The following is a 10,874-nucleotide window of genomic DNA, read 5'->3' as shown; positions in this document are numbered from 1 at the left end:
CAAGTCTTTCCCTTCGAGAGGGACTGAGAGGGACCAACTGCCGCATAAGCCTCCCGATTCCATTGGCCGTCCCAGGTACCTGCTTGCTGCTCTAGTGCCTGGAGCCAGCCCTGCCATGGAGACACTGGGAAGATGAGGGAATCAGGAAAAAACCACAGATTTGTTTACATTGCAAGTGAAGAGTAACTGAAGCTTTTTTGGTTTAAAGCCTCTTTTCCCTGACTGGGAATTGAACCCAGGCCTTGGCAGTGAAACTGCCAAATCCTAACCACTAGACCACCAGGGAGCTGATAGCATAGTTTTTCTTCGCACTTATGCTACACTTTCTTCGGCTACTTTCTATCCACTTTCTGAAACCGCTCCATTGTCCACTCCCTGAGGGGATAGGAGCAGAGTGCAGGAATCCCTGTGCTCAGGGGCACAATCTGAGCCCAACCCAAGTCACTGAAACAAACTCAAATGATGCTTCCTCCAGCAGGACCAGAGAGCCACACAAAAAAAACCCATGAGGAACAATCCCCCTCTGCCTTCATTTACCCCATCGCAACTCTGTCAGCAGCCGACTCTTGTGGGAAGGACTGAGCTGATAGGAGCTCTGGCATAGAGACTAAGGCAGGGGTGTTGCTACCCCTTGATGTGAGCTGATCACATTCTCACTCTGTGTTATGGGGCTCTGAGCTTTGCCATCTTGTGAGTTCCGAGTGCTGAGCCCCCCGGACCCTTCTGCTGGGAGCATGGTGATTGCACAACAGCTGCAAGCCCCTTTCCCGTCTCCTTGTCCTCCTCAGCTTCCCCAGACCTTCCCCACAAATGGCTCTATCAGGCGCTGGAGGGATCTAAGCACCTGCAGGTTTCCCTCACCCACCTCTTAAGGCAAACAGTGATTCCCTTCTCTGACACACCTGAGCCTGGGCTTCTTTTGAGTTTTTCCCCAGGGGACCTGATGCCCTGTGAAAATGTGTGTGTGGCACATGGGGAACTCAAACTCAGACTCTCCCCCAGTAGATGAGTCCAACAGAACCTCCCCTTGGTGGGAGAATCCTAAATTCCACCCTCCCACCCCGGTTATTCTGACCAGCTGATGGCGGCAGCATGCTAAATCAACCCCAGCTCTCTGGGCTAGAAAGCAGCATCTAACCAGCCTTGTGACAGCTCTGGTTTGCTAGCTGGAGACATAACAAACCAAGAAAGAAAGCAAATGTCAGAGAGAGAACCTCAGTTCACAAATAAACACCCTCAGGCTCCTTCTACACTGCGACTGGGCAGTTGACTGACTTTAAATCTAGCTAGCTCTATTGGTAGAGCATGATGCTTTTAATTCCACCATCATAAATCCAAGCCCCATGGAGGGTGGTAGCGACAGCCCTTAGGTGTCACTCTTCTGCTAATAGTCACAGATCAAAATGAAACAAACTCTCTATGCTCTTTGGCAGGTCATGTTTCTTCCTCTCTCTGAGCTTCAGTAAACCATGAAGAGAGAACAAACTGACATTTGCATCCTCTGTTAAGAGAGTATTTTCTCCTCTTCCATTCTACCTCAGGCAAGAAGAGGGGATAATGAACCATTTTACGGATGTCTGCAAAGAGAAAAGTTTGGTCATTATTAATAGGACGATGATCAATTGTTCTCCATGTCCACTGACAGTAGGACAAGAAGCAATGGGCTTAATCTGCAGCCAGGGAGATTCACGTTAGATGCTGGGAACAGCTTTCTAACTCTGAGGGTAGTTAAGCTCTGGAATAGGCTCACAAGGGTGTCTGTGGAGTCACTGTCCTCGGAGATTTTTAAGAACAGGTTGAACAAACCTCTGTCAAGGATACTCTACATATACTTGGTCCCATAGACAACCTGCTCTGGCTCTGGTTCTCTCCTTCTGCTCCCTGCCTGGGCCGACTGCTGTGGGCACTTGACCCCACATGGCTCCCAATGCATCGTCTCTGCTTGGCCCTGCTTCAGCAGAGAGGGTTGGATTTCATGACCTCTCCAGGTCCTTTGCAGCCGTACAGCTCTATAATTCGATGCCATCTCAATATAATATAAACAACAACAAAAGTGGAAACATCACAATCTAACATCTAACAATTCAGCGTGAAATGACATTCCACAGCGTAAACTGACAATACTTAAGAGTGCAAAGCCCGACAATTCAGCACCATGAAAATGAACACCCCATAGGGCAAAATGACGCACTGCAAAAGAGCTCAGCTCAAACCAACGCAACACAAGCCAGTTCAAAAACCATACAACACGAAACAATGCATCAGAGTGCAAAGTGACACTGTGCAAAACAGCTCAGCGTGGAACAACGACACAGCACAAACCCACACAACAGAATCATATAGAAAGGCAGGGCAGGGAGGGACCCTGAGAGTCAGGACGAAGTCTCCCTAGCCCATCCCCGACAGGTGTTTGAAGAACAGGGAAACAGAGGGCACCACAAACTTATGTTTTTCAGATGAGTCAAGAAAATGGAGTAGAATTGTCCCCCTCGGGTAGCCCCTGTTCAATTCCAGGTCAGAAAGCAAAACTCTTCTGCAAGAATATCCAAAAAATGTTGTGTTTCACTTCACTTAATAAGTACAGTTGTGTGGCAATTAAGTGATGACCCTAAAGTTTCATAAAAGTGTGGGAAATACGGATGTATTTGAGAAAATGGCTTGGAATGAAGGAAGATAAAAAATTGATGGGTCAAGAGAACAGGCACTGTTTCCCCCTGGTTTGGAACTTCTCTCACAACTACTGGAATAGAAAAGCTAAGCAAATGGTGTTCTATTGTTCCAAAGGAGATTGAAGTGAGGCCATTTTCTCCGGATAGAATTAATGGTAATATCAAGAGTGGGATTTGAAACCACGTCTCCATGCAGAGACCAGAACACCCAAGGGATTAGAAAAAAAGAGTCTCATAACTAGCACTTTAGACCAGTCCACCATCCTGATACTACAAAGAATATGACTTGTCAACCCTAATTTTCATTAATAGTTGATGAACTCTTTAGGGAGATCGAGATGGCACATCTCTTTCCACTCCTAGATACCTTCTACAGCACAGCTGATTTTTAGACACACTCACCCAGATCTAAAGTTACACATTTCCTGGAGCTTCATGAGTTCTATGGTGTTGTAATCTCCCTGCTCACATTTTAAGTGAACAAAAGATGGGTGCTGGCATTCTGAGAGAGTAATGGTGAACCTCAAAATCCTGCCCTGGGGGACAGACAGTTAAGCAACCAGCACCCACAACCTCTACCATGACAGCATCCTGTCTGGGGACAACTCACTTACCAACAGTTGGGGTGTGAAATCCTCATTTCTTTGTTGTTCTGTCACTGTAGTCCCCTTCTTCCTATTGTTGTCTGTATAATCTCTGTCTGGTTCTGTAACCGTTTCTGTCTGCTGTATAATTAAATTGTTGGATGTAAACCAATTAAGGAGGTGGGGTATAATTGGTTAGATAATCATGTTACAGTATGTTAGGATTGGTTAGTTACATTTCAATAAAATGATTGGTTAATATAGAGCTAAACAGAACTCCAGTTTTACTATATAGTCTACAGTCAATCAAGAAGTAAGCGGGGAATGGGAATGGGAATGGGGGTAGCGGTAGGGGTAGGGGAATTGAAATTATGTTTTGCTAAGGGGGGGAATAGGGACAGGGAAGGGGAACAGGGACACAGGCAAGCCTCTGTAGTGTCAGAGCTGGGAAGGGGGATACTGAGGAAGGAAACTGGAATCATTGCTTGCTGGAAGTTTACCCCAATAAACATTGAATTGTTTGCACCTTTGAGCTTCATGCATTGCTGCTCTCTGGTCACGCGAGAAGCACCAGGGAATGGGACGGTGATGGGATAAACCCTCTAACAAGTACGTCTTTCAGGGTGTGAAAAACCCCAGGACCAGTATAATTAAGCTGATCTAAGCCACGGTTAGATAGTGCTAAGTGAAAGTAAAGATTGTTTCGTCAACATAGCTATTAGAGGGATAGAAAACTCCTCTTCTCATTGTAGCAACTGTCTTCTCCACAGTGCTATAGCAGTATTTTAAGTGTAAACAGCCTCAGAGTGAGACTAGATCCTGTTCAGGCACTAAGACAACAGCACTGACAACACACTAATGTGTCCCATAGTCAGCAGGATCTGAACCTGCAGGGGGAGACACCAAGGGCTTTTTAGCCCATTACCTTAGGCACTCAGCCACAACTACTCAATATACAGCTGCTTCACTACACAATGATTCTGTTCTCACAAACCTGTCACTTCAAATGTCTCAGACCAACTCCCCCAGTGCACTCACGGCTGTGCATTAGTGTAAGTGTGTCCATGGTGAAAAGCAAGAGTTTCTACCCATTTTCTTTCCAGCTGGAGCACGATGAGAGTGTGTTTGTGGCTAACGACATTGCTATAGATTGTTGTTGTCATAAACAGATAGTTAAGGGTTAATAGAACAGAAGTACTTCATGTCTCTTTTGCCTGTAAAGGGTTAACAAGTTCAGTGAGCCTGGCTGTCACCTGACCAAAGGACCAATCAGGGGACAGGATACTTTCAAATCTTGAGGGAGGGAAGTTTTTGTGTGTGCTGTTAGTGTTTGATTCTTGTTCTCTCTGGGTTCTGAAAGTGACCAGACGTGCAACCAGGTTTCTCTCCAATCTCTCTGATACAGTCTCTTATATGTCCAGAATAGTAAGTACTAGGTAGATGAGGCGAGTTAGGCTTATGGTTGTTTTCTTTATTTGCAAATGTGTATTTGGCTGGAAGAAGTTCAAATTTGTATTTTGCTGAAAGGATTTTAATTTGTACTTGTATACTTAGGCTGGGAGGGTATTCCCAGTGTCTATAGCTGAAAGACCCTGTAACATATTCCATCTTAAATTTACAAAGATAATTTTTACTGAGATTTACAAAGAATTTTTCTTTCTTTAATTAAAAGCTTTTCTTGTTTAAGAACCTGATTATTTTTTTTATTCTGGTGTGAGACCCCAGGGGACGGGGTCTGGATCCACCAGGGAATTGGTGGGGAGAAAGGAAGGAAGGGGGAGAGAAAGGTTAACTTTCTCTCTGTGTTAGGATTACTTTCTCTCTCAGGGAGAGTCTGGGAGAGGGAGAGAGAAGGAGGGGGGAAGGTGCATTTTCCTCTCTGTTTAAGATTCAAGGAGTTTGAATCACAGTGATCTTCCAGGGTAACCCAGGGAGGGGAAAACTGGGAGACGCAACGGGGGGAAAGGGTTTACTTTCCTTGTGTTAAGATCCAGAGGGTCTGGGACTTGGGGGTCCCCGGGCAAGGTTTTGGAGGGACCAGAGTGTACCAGGCACTGGAATTCCTGGTTGGTGGCAGCGCTACAAGTTCTAAGCTGGTAATTAAGCTTAGAGGAATTCATGCTGGTACCCCATCTTTTGGATGCTAAGGTTCAGAGTGGGGGTTTCTACCATGACAGTTGTTCATTCCCCACACTGACAATTCAGACAGTCCCTTTCCTATTCGAATCTCCACCATATCATTCCAATAGCTGGGGGCAGGATTTCTCTGGGGCACTGAAATGTTTCAGGGGGTTGATGCATGAATTAAGCATTGCATTCCATCCTTGATGTTTCATGGACTGACAACAGCAGTGTAAAGAAAAAGCTGAGCCAATATCTCACTGTCAGAGGTGAAGGTGGCCAAGTCCCCTCTGTCTCACCATTGCCATTGCAGAAGAGAAGGGTTCACTGGAATTGAATGCCCTGGCTCAGACAAGAGACACAGGGAGGCTTTGCTGTTCATGGATCTGTGCAAAGGAAATTGTGTCTCTGTGTGAAACTAAGGAGGGAAATGAAATGTTCACATGGTGGCCCAATGCCCTAAGGAATGTGGGTGAAGGACTCGGCTGGGAAATGATTTTACAGGAGTTCGTATCAATTTATTGCCCTGATTAAAAGCTATGACTAAAAGCAGCCACTGTTGTTAGTACTTGAGCTGAGTGGTTATCAAGTCAATTGCCTTAACCGGGGTAGTCGATTATTTTATCAAGACCCAAATTTCTTGGTCAAGATATAGTCATTGACTAGACTCCAGAGAAAATAATACATCGATGATAATAAGAATTTAGAAATAATTTGCAGTCACTATGGGCATAACTATGATGATTGTCTCGTGTTTCACTCTTTATATCTGGCACCACCATCACCTTTCCCTTTAGTCTTGTAGTTTACCAAGGGTAAAACTAAACATCTCTTCAGATACAAGGGAGTGTTTGTGTTCATTCTTGTTAGCTACACAGGCATTTGTTGTAGCTGCTTTCAATCCTCCGGTTCTGCCCTGATAAGTAACATTTCAGGGTGTCACTGAACTGAAGGAAGGAGATCACTTTTTGACAGATTACGCCTCCTCTTAAATGTGTTTGGCTGGCTGGCAGCCCTGGTTCCCAGGTCTCTCCTGAGGGAAGAAAGTTTCTGTGCAAAATACTACAACTTTTAACAGAGAGGAGGGAAAAGCAATGGCCACATGATGGGGCCAGTATGTACCACAACATGGTTCTTTTATGTGGGATGACTCTGAACATTGACTGATCTCCACTCCCTTGGATTTGAAGAGATGTTTAGTTGTGCACTTGGGAACCTATAAGGCTGAAGCAATTTTATGGATGGTGACACTACGATTGAAGGGTTTTTTAATGTTGTAGAAATTGTTAAAAACACTTAGCTTAAACTGGAACTGCCTGTTATTAAAGGCTGGTTTCCCCACATCAGTTCCATAAGCTCTGCTAGAAACACTCTGGGTTCTCTCCTGCCTTGGTGGGAACTAGAGGGAAACCATCCCCTGCTGCCCTTGGCTCTAGGCTGATTTTTCTGGGGAGGGGACGTGGAATTGATTTGTTTGCTGTTGAGAAGGGAGCCGGACCAGTTCTCAGGGAACCAGAACTCCCAGCACCTTCCCAGACCAACCCAGGCTGCTGCCCTGTCCCAGCCTCTGTTGCCCTGAGTGCCCTGCATGTTTGACTCTAGAGCAGGCCTGGAGCAGCAGCTGAGGCAGAGGACAGCCTGGGCGGGGCAGATAAGAAGGAGTTTAACAAGCAAAAAAGGTAAAATGGCAGTGGAGTATTACCTTGGACTTGACGGTATTTCTCCATTGGTCTGTCTGCTTTGGGGCAGGGACAATAACACGTCCTGCTGCATTCGTTATTTCAAAATGCAATTTAGGATTTTCATTCTCACACACGATGCACAAAGCAGGACTCAACCTTTGTCGTAAACTAAACAAGCTGCTCACAGATTCTGGCAGCCACAATGAGCATTTGGGTGAGAGCTCAGACCTGCCCCTTTCCCAGAGGGAGGGGGTCATCTGTGTGGGGACTGGACCACTGACCTACCCGCTCCTAACTCCCAAACTTTCAGTAGCTCTATTACCAGTGCCTGTGAGTGTTATTTAAACAATAAGAAAAACCACACTGGGCTAGACCAAAGGCACATCTAGCTCTGAATCTTATCTTCTGACAGTAGCCAATTCCAGGTGCCCTAACAACCAGTCAACAAGGCACTACTGTGAGTTGAACTCAGGATCTCCTGTTTACTGAGCAGGTGCTTTAACCAGCTAAGCCATGGTGCCTGCTGTTATTTAAAGCAGCCTGTCTGCCCAAACTTGACTGTCTGCCAACCCCCATAGGGGCCAGAGAAGCTTTGCTTGTGTTTGGATTCTGTAAAGCAGAGGAGCGGTAATGTTTTACTCCCAAGGTTTGTGTGAGTGATTCTTTGGACAGGTCTACGCTACAAAATTTGGTGGGTGTCACTACATTACACAGGGGTGTAAAAAATTCACACACACCCCGAGCAATGCAGTTATATCAACTGAATCCTGATGCAGATAGCGCTGTGTGAACAGGAGGGCTTCTCCCAGCCACAAGGCTGTTGAAGGGGCTTGGTTAGTGAATACCCAGAGAAAAGGTGGCCCATGACTCTTGCATGTGGGGAGGCTGGACGTGAGCGCTGGAAGCTCCCTAGAAGCTAGTCCGCCTCTTGCTTGCTCCTCTCTTCCCCTGAGGCCTCCTTGCCTGCTGCTCGTGCCTCTACACCCTCTGCCCCAAGGTCTGCCCACCACCCGCACCACTTTGTCCCTTGTCCTGCCCACCACCCACACCCCTCTGTCCCTCCCCTGAGACCTGCTCCACCCATCATCCACACCTCTTTGTCCCCTGTCCTGCCCACCACCCCCACCTCTCTGCCCCTCCTGTGACACCCATTCTGCCTGCCACTCACGCCTCTCTGCCTCTCCCCTGAGACCTGCACTGTCCACTACTCGCACCTCTCTGCCCCTCCCATGACACCCGTCCTGCCTGCCACCCACACCTCTTTGCCCCTCCCCTGACACCTGCTCTGCCCACCACCCAAACCTCTTTGTCCCCTGTCCTACTCACCACCCACACCTCTCTGCCCCTCCCCTGAGACCTGCTCCACCCACCATCTACACCTCTTTGTCCCCTGTCCTGTCCACCACCCACACTTCTCTGCCCCTCCTGTGACACCCATCCTGCCTGCCACCCACACCTCTCTGCCCCTTCCCTGACACCTGCTCTGCCCACCACCCACACCTCTTTGTCCCCTGTCCTGCTCACCACCCACACCTCTCTGCCCCTCCTGTGCACCCATCCTGCCTGCCACCCACTCCTCTCTGCCCCTCACCTGAGCCCTGCTCTGCCTACTACTCGCACCTCTCTTCCCCTCCCCTGACCTGCACTGCCCACCACCCACAGCTCTCTGCACCTCCCCTGCCCAGCCCAGCCCAGCCCACCGCTTGCACCTCTCTGCCCTTCCCCTGAGACCCGCGGTGCCCACCTCTTTCTTCATGTTGCTGTTGTTATTCCATGAAACATCAAGGATGGAATAAAAAGTTGAGTTTACTCCAGGGTGAGGAAAGAAAGGAGCCACCAACCCCCTGGCAAAGCTCAGTGCCTCAGAGAAAACCTGCTCCCTGCTATCGCAATCACTGATGTGCTGGGGATATGATGGGAAAGGGACTGTCTGAATTAAGGCAGGCCCCAGGGGATCGGGGAAGTGGGGGGGGGCGAGCACTGGGGGCGGGCAGGAAAGTGACTCTCCACAAGCGGCCCCTCCTCAGCTCATCTCTGCCCACCGTGTCTGTGGCTCCCAGCACTGCTGGCCCCACTGACATCCCCCTTGGCTCTGGCTCCACTCAGGAGCAGCCGATCCAGATCCAGGAGAGCACGAGCCCCCTGGGAATGGGACAGGGGTCAAGTGTCCCAGCCAGAGCGGGAAGGGGGCAGCCCAGGAGTTCTCAGACTGGGGATTACAGTCCCTCATGGGGGGGTGAGGTTATTATGTGGGAGGTCACAAACCGCCCAGCTCTGCAGGCAGCAGAAATGAGGGTGGCAATGGAGCAAAGTCTGCTGTGAAAAGTGATATTGACAAATGTATTCACACCCCCAGTACTGAACAGTAACTATTTTAAAATCCCTTTTCTGCTTATAACAATAATTCAATCAAAGTGTGTTCTAGGCTTAATTTAAAAGTGGTGAGAAAAGTTAAATTCATTTTAAAGAATTGGGTTATAAATTAAGCATTTAAAATAATGTTAAATATGAAAAAATGTGTTTTGAATTGATGGGGAGGGGTCGCACTCAGCACCTTGCTTTGTGCAAGGGGTCACCAGTTCAAAAAGTTTGAGAACCACTGGGTTACACAGGGAAAGAGCAAAGAGAGACACTGAAACAGGCCTGCAGGGGAACTATCCAGGGAGAGGAGTTCCCAGCTCACAAATCTTCCCCGCTCCATTTATTGTCCCATCCCTGGGCTGTATCGCCAGTGCCGAGGACATCACAGATCCCCCTCTCTGCCAAGGGTGCTTGCACAGGTAGTTCCTTCCTGCCGGGCCTCTGCCTCACTGAATAATTGCATATATTAATTGGTGCTCCTCCCCTCCCCCTGCTTCTTTCTGTGACCCTTCTGCCAACTGGAGTCAGCAGCAACATGGCCCAGGGTTCAATATCTTGGGGATCCTTTTTAACAACACAACACAGAACCCGCTCGAGCCCACATCACCCCTGGGTGACTCTAGAGGCAATACTTCCCCTCCCCAGCACCGAGTCTGAGGCTGTGTCTACACTACCAGTGCCAACAATGGGTTCCGCTCGACAACGATCCACAGCAGTGTGGCCCGACACACATTCATTTTCATTCTCTGAGTCAGGAAAGCCACAAAAGCCTCTTCTTTTGTACTGGGGCAGACAAAAATAAGGTGACACTAAATTATTCTGATTGCTAAAAGCAGGTTTAGGGGGTTGTGTATTTTTGAAAAAAAAAATCAATACTGATCCTTCTAACTAGCAGCATGAGCTAAAGAAAAGAACGCGGACAAACCTTGTCAGTAACGGCTAATGTCCTAAATGGGAAATCAGCAGTGGGGAGAGCGTACAGTCTGAATGTGTATGACCCGACCCCAGCCCCCACCCCCACATAGCAGTAGCACTCTCTGTGCATTGGTGTGGTGGCTGAGTGGTTAACCAAGCAGTGACAATCCAAGGAGGTTCCCTCAATCAGTTTCACTCCTGAGGAGGTTCTGCACCAAAAAAATAAAAATTCTCTGCACTATATTTTAAAATTCTGCAAATTTTATTTGCCAATAAGTAAATGTGGAGGCTCCAGCATGGTAGAGGGGAGCAGAGGCTCCTGGCTGCACAGAGGTGACAGATCACTCTACAGTCCCCTCTCTCTTCCAGGGAAACAGACTTAGTGGTGAGGTTGCACCTCTCTGCCGCCTACTCCAGGAGCCCCAAAAAGACTCCCCAAAGCTGCTCATGAGGGGTGCATGACCACTCCTGTGGTTTCCCTATCAGAAAGTCAGATCAGCTGGCCCTGGGGGCTCCTGCCACCACTACCGGCAGCACAGTGG

At 48.1% G+C, this 10,874-nt stretch overlaps 1 non-coding gene across 1 annotated transcript; it reads right to left on the bottom strand.

Annotated features, from left to right (window-relative positions):
• Nucleotides 1-214: 214 nt before the first annotated feature.
• TRNAE-UUC (transfer RNA glutamic acid (anticodon UUC)) lies at nucleotides 215-286 on the bottom strand. The gene has a single exon. It is a non-coding gene; the product is annotated as a tRNA-Glu (tRNA).
• Between the last annotated feature and the right edge of the window lie 10,588 nt (nucleotides 287-10,874).

This window comes from Gopherus flavomarginatus, unplaced genomic scaffold, assembly GCF_025201925.1.
Source record: "Gopherus flavomarginatus isolate rGopFla2 unplaced genomic scaffold, rGopFla2.mat.asm mat_scaffold_34_arrow_ctg1, whole genome shotgun sequence".
In the NCBI taxonomy this organism is placed as follows: Eukaryota; Metazoa; Chordata; order Testudines; family Testudinidae; genus Gopherus; species Gopherus flavomarginatus.
This window is presented reverse-complemented; position numbering and strand designations above follow the sequence as displayed.